The following is a 12,309-nucleotide window of genomic DNA, read 5'->3' on the forward strand; positions in this document are numbered from 1 at the left end:
TAATTAATTAAGGTGTATCTTATTTATTCAAAATATTATATATTCTTATATTTGTATTTATATAAATTTATTTACATATTTATTTACAGACAATAGTTCGTGAATCGTCGAGGTAGTAAATGGTTATATGAATTCATGAAAACATTTCAAAAATTTTGAGACTCAACCTAATAGACTTTGCTTATCGTGTCGAAATCATTTAAAGATTAAGTTTAAATTTAGTCGGAAATTTCCGGGTCGTCACACTTGTTGTACTTGCCATCAAACAATACTGGAGGTCTGGAATCTGATCCAATGATTAATGTATCTTGAGTAGACATATTGAGAAAATCTGAGGTAGATTCGGTAAAGATTCGGTATATCATACAATCCAAGATTCTGGTTTAGAAAAATCTAACAAAATGTCAGATTCTGTATATGGTTCCGCACTTTAGCAGACTCGGTATCTGGTTCGGTACTGTAGCACATTCGGTATATCAGATTTTGTATCAGAAACTAATAAGAATGACAAGTATCATACCCTGATTCGATAAATATTTGGTAAATACAGAATATGAAGCCTTAGAACACTTAAACCCCAAAATATCAAGTATAACTGAGATTCTGGTTCGGTATCTGGATCAGTAGCCAAATTCTGTAAAAATTGAACTTAAAAGAATCCAATTCCTTTGAAACAGACTCAGTAACCTTGCTGCACAAGGAAACATGTTAGTAATAAACAAAATATTAATGAAACCGAGTGTGTATGATATGGAATGTCAACTGTAGCAGTTGACAAACTGAGTCTAAGTGTAAAACTTAGAAAAATAATCGAATCCTTGCTCAAACCACACCAATTAGCTACGTTTACTCAAATCGAATGTGATAGAACCACAAACACACCACAATCTACAACAACTGAAGAGAATTTCTGACTTTGAAACAAACTCGGTATGGCAATTAATATACCGAATGTAGATCAAATCTTTAAAAATAGAAGAATTAATGAAATTAAACTGTCAAATTTATGATTAAACATCTCACAAACACTACCGAATCCACTGATCTTCACTTAAACACAAAATCAAGCTTGAATTGATCAAAAACAAGAGTTTTAGCCACGAACTCTAAAAATCAGCTTGATTCTCCATAATTGTTATTGTAAAGATGTAATGATGATCGAAACAAGAATCTGAATGTCAGATTATCACAAGAATCTGAATGTCAGATAATCAATTTCGATGATACCAAATGTGATTCAATCTAACTGAGTGTCATCATTTTATGTAATCTTCAATCTCTGGATCGATATAGTGATATAATATCACTCCCTGGATGCTCTGATACCAAATGATAGGGTAGATCATAGTGAGAATAGAAGATGTGGTAAGATTGAGTGAGGCTTGGTAAGGTAAGAACAGACTCGGTATTAGAGAGAATCGGTAAAATTACATTCCACAGCTTCTTAAACTAGTTTACAATGAAATGGCTATCTAATTAGGACTACTAAGGATCCTTATATAGCCCTCTTCTAAGGAACCATCTTTTATGCTTGTTTGACATTAACACTATATACATTTTGGGGTCCTAACACTTCACCTTTTCTAACTCGAACGTACCTCACAATCCCAACCAACGAATCTTTATTCAATACTTCGAGATTTGTCATGATCTTCTACTCCTCCTGACCATCATTTGACACAACATATTTTGTAGGGAGACCTATGTCGATCATATCTCGGAACTGAAGTGGCCCTTCTATGGTCCTTTCTCTCCAACGACGCCATGAATATTTCATATATCATGACTCAACGAATGAGTAACCTTCGTGAACCCAGTAGCATGGATTTGTGATGGTACTACTACTGGTTCTTCATCATCAAGAGCTTGCTGAAAAGCCTCGTCAAAAATTAGCTCCTCATATTCTTGACCAAAAGATAAGGTTGGGACATTCTCATCAAATGTAGCACTAATTGATTCTTAAAAATATCTCCTTCTTTTGTGGTAGACCCTATATGCCTTTGATATGTATCTAAAAATATTCCTTTATCAACTTTGGCATCAAATTTAAGTAGCTGGTTGATATTGCGCATTTCATCTATTATTCTTCTCACAATATCGATCACATTTTGATCCGTTTGGATACGAATTGGAGTATTTTAGTTGATACTATGAAGATTTAAGTTTGAGAACCGAGAAAAGTCATTTTGCATAATTTGAAGGCTTTTGAGGTACAACTTACATCGCGTTATTACAAGTACCTATTTTGTTTAAGTTGATAAATTGGTTCAAGTTTTGGAGGATGGCAATTTTAAAAGTTAAGTCGGGATCTGGAAAAGGAAAAGGGCGCGATGTGGCAATATAAGGGCGTGGCGCACCTTGTTTTTATTTTCGATATCAGAAGATCCTCAAAAGATTGGCATCAGCTACAGTGGACAGCCGTGGCGCGGGTATAATGGGCCGCGATGTGAGTGTAAGGCAAAACTCGAGTCATAAGTTTTGATAAAAGAGGAGTCAAATTTACAAAGTAGGCGCGGTGCGGCTTCAAGTAGGCCAGCATATTTTTGTAAGCCTATAAAAGGCACATATTTTTACCCTAATTTACAATCTTTCATTGAGACAAATTCTGGAGCATATAGGGCAATTTTTGGAGCTGCAAGGAGGATTTCATCATCTTCTAAACATCTAAATCATTACAGAATCAACCTTCGATCCGTTCATCACTCACGATTGCTTATCTATTTAGGTTGATTTCTTTGTCAATAACAATGAATTCTTTCCTTAATTTATTTGTGATTTTGTTTTTTGCCATGATTGTTGGCTAAGTCTTTAATGTTTGTCTAGTTCAAATATTTGTATGTGTTTGGAAGATACTTTAATGTTTTATTTGATTAATGCATGATAATTATGAGTTTTGATTAGGAACTATTCTTGTGGCATTGATTATTGTTACTAGAAGTGATTAGTAATCTTGTTTGAACAAAGGGAACCCTGTTTCAATTTAGTAAACTAATTTCCAATTGATTTGTCTTAACCAATTGGGTGCTTATTGGACCAAGGGGTAAACCGGGTAACATAGATTGAACAAAACAGGTGTGAATTGTGTGGAGCGAACGCGTAACCAATTAAATCTTAATCTCATAGTTAGTTAATTATTAAGTCACAAACGAAAGAGGTCTTTTGTGAAAAGGAACCCTAAGCCAATAAATCCTTGTTTGATGTGTTTGCTAAAAGAGAACTCTGGGTAAACCAACATTATAATTTCATGTATTAACGTATAAAACTAATGCTTAATAATAAAACATCCGACACTGCGAATAGAAGATCTAGGCGAACATTCCTTTATCTATTGAATTCAAATCTATCTTTAATTTGTTTGTTGAATTTGCATTTGATTTATATAAACTTGAAAACCAAAAATAATATATTTTTTTTATCTATCCTTGATTTGGCTAATCGTTAAATAGCCACAAACCAAACTACTTCGTACTTTCAAATTTCTTAGATTAACTTAGTTTAATTTTCATTAGTTGACAATTGACATTTACGTGATACTGTCCATGTATCAATATCCGGATTTACGTAAAGCCTATACTGCTACACGATCGGGTACACTGCATGTGAGTGTGTAATAGTCCTTTTTAACTGGTATTTTCCAAAGATAAATTAAATACTAGATTTTACACATCAAGTTTTTGGCACCGCTGTCGGGGACAATGGTGTTGAATTTAAAATTGTCATATAATTGTTCTTAGTTGAGTCTTAGTTTGCTTGCTAATTTTTGTTCTTAGTTTATTCTTGTTTCAGTCGATGCGTTTAATCAGTTTATTAGTTGTGTTTTTGCAGTTTGCGACTAGTTTATGCCAGATACACACTCGTCGAACGTTGATTTGTGTTTTCCTTATTCTGAACCAGAGAGAGTTATTTGGGGTCATAATACAGATAAGTCAGACACGCTGGATTCAAAAACGAATATTTTTGCTCCACCAACAACTAGCAAACCTGTGATTAATTTGGAAAGTTTTACCGATTCGATTGTGCTAGAAATTGAAGAAATACCGATTGTTCTTCCGAAACCAGTTGTACCTAATATTCCAGTTCTGCCAGAGATTCTTGTAGTTCATCAAATGGTACAACAAGGGCAGAGTATGGCGGAAAGGATGAATGCCACCCGAGTTAGCCAGGGTAATGCTATCAGAACTCTGGAAGTTACTGATGATTTCGAGATCAAGGGCCCCATCATTAGCCTGAATGGGACCAAATGTCAGTTCAGAGGGTAGCCACATTAGGATGCTAACAAGCATCTTCGTATTTTTCTGCAGATTTTTGGGTTGTTCAAGTTCAGGAATGTCCATGATCACGTTATTTACTTGAAGTTTTTCCCATGCTCATTGAAAGGGGAAGCTAGAATTTGGTTGGATAGTTTACCTGAGGGTACGACAGAAGATTGGAACACGTTTATGGAAATGTTTTTAAGGAAGTATTTTCCCGCATCTAAGGCTACTCGACTTCAATAAGAGATTTCTCAGTTTCGTCAAAAGTCTAACGAGACCCTTTAAGATGCTTGGAATCGCTTCAGCAGTTTGTAGTAATCTTGTCCTCAACACGGGTTAGATACCTTTAACAAGGTACAAACTTTCTATAAGGGGTGTAATATCAACACCCGTGTTACTATTGATCAAGCTGCAGGGGGTAGTTTCATGATTAAAATAAAATATGAGGAGTATGAGATAATTGAAAAGCAAGCTGAGTACTGTCATAAGTGGCATGAGGATAATGATTTATGTCGTTCTTCTTCTTCATTCGTAAGTGCTGGTGCTTACGATGATTTTGCTCTGATTAATGCTAAGTTGGACAAATTTGGCAGACATCCAGAGAAGATGGACAAAGACATCCATGGTATGAAGTTTGGGTGTGAATTCTGGGGTGGCCAGGCTTCATTTGGCTAAGGATTATGATGCGGGGTTGATTATGAACCAAAAAGAAGAAATAGCGTATATTAATCAACAAAAAAAAAATCAGTTTCAAGGTAGAGCTCAGTTTAACAGAAATTTCAACAGTCCTTATAATCCTCAAGGGCAACAGGGTTCGAGGTCTCAACCAGGTTCTAGTGGAGATTTTCAATAACAAGCTCCGGGGTATTTCCAAAAACCCCAAGTTAAAGAGAAAAAGTCCAATCTTGAGGCTATGCTAGAAAATCTTATGGTATCTCAAACTTAGCTCGTTACTACTGTTACTCAAACCAATGAGAAGAATGATCAACTGTTTAGAAATCAAGAGCCCACTATTCAGAATTTAGAGAAACAGATTAGTCAGATTTCTAATTGGACGAATGAGAGAAAATGGGGGGAGTTACCGGCAACATGGATACTAACCCGATGAATGGGCACGTTAATGCTATCACCACCCATAGTGGTTTAGCATATGATCCACCGAAGAAGCCCGATGAGTATGATTTGTGGGTCCTGTTAGTGAAGGAGAGTGAGCCGGTTATTGTCAATGAACCGGAAGTGGAAAAGGAGCTGAAACAGGTGATTGAGAATGTTGTGAAGGTACCAGAAATTGTTGCTGCTAAAATGGTAGTAAAAGATTATCAAACACCGCTCTCATTCCCGAGAAAGCAAATATTGGAGAAGTTGGAGGCCGAGAAGTCCAAGTTCATGGACTTGATTAAAAAAGTTAACATAAATTTTCCTTTTATTGATGTGATTGTGGGTATGCCAAAGTATGCAAGGTTTCTTAAGGACTTGATCACGAACAGGAAGAATATGGAGAACGTGTCTTCAGTAAAATTGAACGTCGCATGCTCAGTGGTGGTGCGAATAAGCTTCCCGAGAAGCTTGAGGATCCTGAAAGTTTCACCATTCCTTGTTTACTTGGTAACTTATATTCTATGAGGGTGTTGGAAGATTTGGGGGCTAGCATAAATTTAATGCCTTATTTTATTTATCTTAAGCTATATCCCGGGGAGTTAAAACTCACTCGTATGGATCTACAACTAGCTGATCGCTCTATTAAATTCCCTCGTGGAATTATAGAGAGTATGTTAGTTAAGACCGGGTCATTAGTTTTCCCGGTCGATTTTGTGGTGTTGGATATGGAAGTGGATGAAAGGATTCCACTTATTTTGGGTCGAACATTTTTGAATACGGCTAGATGTATCATCGATGTTTAGAGCCAACAACTTGTAGTCACCCAAACTTTTACATGTTTATATATATTAATTGAGATTGATATTTACATGACTAAATGTTTCCAACGTGTTAAGCAATCAAACTTGTTAAGACTTGATTAAATGAAATAAGTTTCATATAGACAATTGATCACCCATGTTGACCGGCGATTCACGAACGTTACAAAATTGTAAAAACTACATGTTGTGGTATATATAGACATATATATATGGTTGACATAAGATTATGATGAGTAAGTATCGCACTAAGTATATTAACAATGTGTGATATACATAAGAAATGAGATTACTAAGTTAAGAAACTCGAAATGATATATATAACGACTATCGTTATGATAACGCCTACTAAATACATATGTATTATATCAAGATATTGATACACTATATTTAACATGATAAAATGATATTTAAATATATCATTAAGTGTGTTAACAATGAACTACATATGTAAAAAACAAGACTACTAACCAAAGAATTACGAAACGAGACTTATATGTACCGATTATCGTTGTAACAATATTTTAATGTATATATCATATTAAGAGATATTCATACATCATAATATCATGATAATATAATAATTTAACATCTCATTTGATATAATAAACATTGGGTTAACAACATTAATTGAGATCGTTAACTTAAAGGTTTCAAAACAACACTTACATGTAACGACTAACGAAGACTTAACGACTCCATTAGAATGTATATACATGTTGTGTTTTGATATGTATTCTTACACTTTTGAAAGACTTTAAGACACATATCAAAGTACTTCTACTTAATAAAAATACTTACAATTACATCCTCGTTCAATTTCATCAACAATTCTACTCGTATGCACCCGTATTCGTACTCGTACAATACACAGCTTTTAGATGTATGTACTATTGGTATATACACTCCAATGATCAGCTCTTAGCAGCCCATGTGAGTCACCTAACACATGTGGGAACCATCATTTGGCAACTAGCATGAAATATCTCATAAAATTACAAAAATATTAGTAATCATTCATGACTTATTTACATGAAAACAAAATTACATATCCTTTATATCTAATCCATATACCAATGACCAAAAACACCTACAAACACTTTCATTCTTCAATTTTCTTCATCTAATTGATCTCTTTCAAGTTCCATCTTCAAGTTCTGAGTGTTCTTCATAAATTCCATAAGTATAGTTTCATAAAAATCAAGAATACTTCCAAGTTTGCAAGTCTACTTCCAAGCTTTCTAATCCATTCCAAGTAATCATCTAAGATCAAGGAACCTTTGTTATTTACAGTAGGTTATCTTTCTAATTCAAGGTAATATTCATATTCAAACTTTGATTCAATTTCTACAACTACAACAATCTTATTTCAAGTGAAAATCTTACTTGAACTGTTTTCGTGTCATGATTATGCTTCAAGAACTTTCAAGCAATCCAAGGATCTTTTGAAGCTAGATCTATTTTTCTCATTTCCAGTGGTTTTATCCAGAAAACTTGAGGTAGTAATAATGTTCATAACATCATTCGATTCATACATATAAAGCTATCTTATTCGAATGTTTAAACTTGTAATCACTAGAACATAGTTTAGTTAATTCTAAACTTGTTCACAAACAAAAGTTAATCCTTCTAACTTGACTTTTAAAATCAACTAAACACATGTTCTATATCTATATGAAATGCTAACTTAATGATTTAAAACCTGGAAACACGATGAACACCATAAAATCGGATATACGCCGTCGTAGTGAAACCGGGGGCTGTTTTGGTTTGGATAATTAAAAACTATGATAAACTTTGATTTAAAAGTTGTTCTTCTGAAAAAATGATTTTTCATATGAACATGAAACTATATCCAAAAATCTTGGTTAAACTCAAAGTGAAAGTATGTTTTTCAAAATGGTCATCAAGATGTCTTTCTTTCGACGGAAATGACTACCTCTTTAGTAATTGACATGTAACTTAAAATTCCGACTATAAACCTATACTTTTTCTGTTTGGATTCTTAAATTAGAGTTCAATATGAAACCATAGCAATTTGATTCACTCAAAACGGATTTAAAATGAAGAAGTTATGGGTAAAACAAGATTGGATATTTTTGATCTTTTTAGCTACGGGAAATGTTTAACAAATGTATACAAATAATATCCTAGCTAACTTATATTGTATTATACATGTATTCTAATATATTATGTAATGTAATCTTGGGATACCATAGACACGTATGCAAATGTTTTGACATATCATATCGACCCATGTATACATTATTTGGAATAACCATAGACACTATATATTCAGTAATGTTGGAGTTAGCTATACAGGGTTGAGGTTGATTCCAAAAATATATATACTTTGAGTTATGATCTAGCCTGAGACGTGTATACACTGGGTCGTGGATTGATTCAAGATAATATATATCGATTTATTTCTGTACATCTAACTGTGGACAACTAGTTGTAGGTTACTAACGAGGACAGCTGACTTAATACACTCAAATCTTTAAAACATAATAAAAATGGTTGTAATTATATTTTGATCATACTTTGATATATATGTACATATTTGTATAGGTTCGTGAATTGATCCGTGGCCAAGTCTTATTTCCGAGGAAGGAAATATCTGTGAAAGTGAGTTATAGTCCCACTTTTAAAATCTAAAATTTTTGGGATAAGAATACATGCAGGTTTTATAAATGATTTACAAAATAGACACAAGTACGTGAAACTACATTCTATGGTTGAATTATCAAAATCGAATATGCCCCTTTTTATTAAGTCTGGTAATCTAATAATTAGGGAACAGACACCCTAATTGACACGAATCATAAAGATAGATCTATTAGGCCTAACAAACCCCATCCAAAGTACCGGATGCTTTAGTACTTCGAAATTTATATCATATCCGAAGGGTGTCCCGGAATGATGGGGATATTCTTATATATGCATCTTGTTAATGTCGGTTACTAGGTGTTCACCATATGAATGATTTTTATCTCTATGTATAGGATGTGTATTGAAATATGAAATCTTGTGGTCTATTGTTACGATTTGATATATATAGGTTAAACCTATAACTCACCAACATTTTTGTTGACGTTTAAAGCATGTTTATTCTTAGGTGAATACTAAGAGCTTCCGTTGTTGCATACTAAAATAAGGACAAGATTTGGAGTCCATGTTTGTATGATATTGTGTAAAAACTACATTCAAGAAACATATATCGATGTAATATATTTCTATTGTAAACCATTATATAATGGTCGTGTCTAAACAGTATATTTTAGATTATCATTATTTGATAATCTACGTAATGTTTTTAAAACCTTTATTGATAAAATAAAGGTTATGGTTGTTTTAAAAATGAATGCAGTCTTTGAAAAACGTCTCATATAGAGGTCAAAACCTCGCAACGAAATCAATTAATATGGAACGTTTATAATCAATATGAACGGGACATTTCAGTTGGTATCCGAGCGTTGGTCTTAGAGAACCAGAAAATTTGCATTAGTGTGTCTTATCGAGTTTGTTAGGATGCATTAGTGAGTCTGGACTTCGAACGTGTTTTCATTAAAAATGATTGCTTAACATTTTTGTTGGAAACTATATATTATTAACATGTAAATATTATGTGATATATTAATCTCTTAACATGTTTGATATTGTGTGATAGATGTCTACCTCTAGCATAAATCCCATTGACTCACCTAATAATAACGAAGAGTCGAATGTATATTGGCAAGTTTCACAAGTTCCCGAAGAACCGGAAGAAAAGGAAACGGAACCGGAAGAAGAGGAACCGGAAGAAGAGGAACCAGAAGAAGAGGAACTGGAAGAAGAAGAGGTTCCGGAGGGGAGAATAGTAGGAACCACAGAAAACCGGTCAAATAAAAGAAAATCCTCAACCAATGGACCAAAGTTAATAATGGTCAATGGTGTTTCCGCTAAGGAAGCAAAATATTGGGAAAATTACCAATTTTCTGATGAATCGGATCCTGATGAGGATTTCGATAATGTTATAGAAATTACCCCTGAAATGTCCCGTTCTTATTGATTAAAAACGTTCCATATTAATTGATTTCGTTGCGAGGTTTTGACCTCTATATGAGACGTTTTTCAAAGACTGCATTCATTTTAAAACAAACCATAAGCTTTATTTCATAAATAAAGGTTTAAAAAGCTTTATGTAGATTATCAAATAATGATAATCTAAAATATCCTGTTTACACACGACCATTACATAATGGTTTACAATACAAATATGTTACATCGAAATCAGTTTCTTGAATGCAGTTGTTACACAATATCATACAAACATGGACTCCAAATCTTGTCCTTATTTTAGTATGCAACAGCGGAAGCTCTTAGTATTCACCTGAGAATAAACATGCTTTAAACGTCAACAAAAATGTTGGTGAGTTATAGGTTTAACCTGTGACAACCCGGAAATTTCCAATCAAATTTAAACTTTATCTTTATATTATTCCGACACGATAAGCAAAGTTTGTTAAGTTAAATCTCAAGAATTTCAAATTGTGTTCATACATTCATTATAACCTCGACCAAATTCAGACGATTCACGAACCGTTATATATAAATATATATATATATATATGTATATATATATATTATAACTTGAGAATATTAATAAAGTATCAAACGTATAATACTTTACATGATCATATTTGTTTCAATATGTTTATCGATGGAATTAGAAGATAATATCAAATTGTTGATTTATCAGATACATTATGATATGATTACGGGTCTATGTTATGAGGTCCACTGTGATTTAAGAAATCTATTCTTTTTGACAATATTCGGAAAATGGTAAAGTGATTTATAAGTAAGAACGTGAAGTGTAAATAACTTAGATGTTGGATATCGACAAGTTAAGTAACTCGACATTTTTCATTAAGATGATTTCATACGTTTATTTAACCTTTGAACTTTATCCCATGCTTCACCAACAAACTGTAATTTAAAAACTTGAAACCTATTATGAATATATATGATTCTACTTTTTTAAAAACATTTTATGATATAACGATTTCCATTATTTTAACCTTTAAACAAAATGATTCTTAAAAATATATTTGGTTTTGGAAAACAAAATTATTATATTTATTTGATTTAGTTTCAAACGTAAAAAAAAAGTTTTCAGTTTAAAAAGAACTTTATTATTAAAACGTATATAACTTTTATAAATATCTAGAACCACTTTTGACAACTCATTACTTAACCAGTATGATAAAGATAACGATATTTATATTTTATTTTATTAAATATATATAACGATTTAAATTAATATTATATATATTTATACGCATATTATACGTACATAGTTTTATATTTTTACTATACTTAAACTTTACCTTTAATTTATTTTTACTTTACTTTAACTTTAATAATTCACTTTAATAATTCATACTTTAATAATTCACTTTAATAATTCATACTTTAATAATTCACTTTAATAATTCGTACTTTAATAATTCACTCTAATAATTCAAAAATTTATTATAAATAGAATTCAATAGGTTTCATTATTTTATAGAAACTTGAAAATATTTTTCTCTAAACTCTCTCAATCGATTTACATATATATATTTACTCCGTATTATTTCAAGATATTATTAGTATACATAAAATATTACGTCAGAGTGCTATCCGAGTGATTTCGAAATTGTTTTTCGAGTGTGATTGGATTAAGGAAATTATGGGTTATAGCTATGGAGGTGATTGGTATGGTTCATGGGTATGCTCGTGAGGTCAATATAGTGTTTATCATCTCCATTGCGTCTACGTACCTTTCCTGCAATATTGAATCTCAATATTGATACGTGAGTACTCATAATTTAACTTTTACATACTAATAGTGTATCCCTGACTAGTGCTCGAGTATATAGGATTATGCATGTTTGTGCTTTTAATATTGCCTTTAGTTAGGTTATGTTGAATCCTGAATTAGTTATATATGCGACTGAGATAAGGTATAAGATATGCATGTCGTTGGAAAACTAGCGAAAAATTAAGAACTTTTCATTTAGATATCGAATGATTTCGATGAACGGATTTGAAGTTATAGTCCATCGAATTTTTGTATTATTATTAAAAATGATTATTATTATCGTCGTTCTAGT

General features: G+C 32.4%; 1 non-coding gene across 1 annotated transcript; it reads right to left on the reverse strand.

Moving 5' to 3' along the window:
* Positions 1–4,485: 4,485 nt before the first annotated feature.
* LOC139886865 (small nucleolar RNA R71) lies at positions 4,486–4,591 on the reverse strand. The gene has a single exon (XR_011772726.1). It is a non-coding gene; the product is annotated as a small nucleolar RNA R71 (small nucleolar RNA).
* Positions 4,592–12,309: the final 7,718 nt, after the last annotated feature.

Source organism: Rutidosis leptorrhynchoides, chromosome 1 (assembly GCF_046630445.1).
Source record: "Rutidosis leptorrhynchoides isolate AG116_Rl617_1_P2 chromosome 1, CSIRO_AGI_Rlap_v1, whole genome shotgun sequence".
NCBI classification, from domain to species: domain Eukaryota; kingdom Viridiplantae; phylum Streptophyta; class Magnoliopsida; order Asterales; family Asteraceae; genus Rutidosis; species Rutidosis leptorrhynchoides.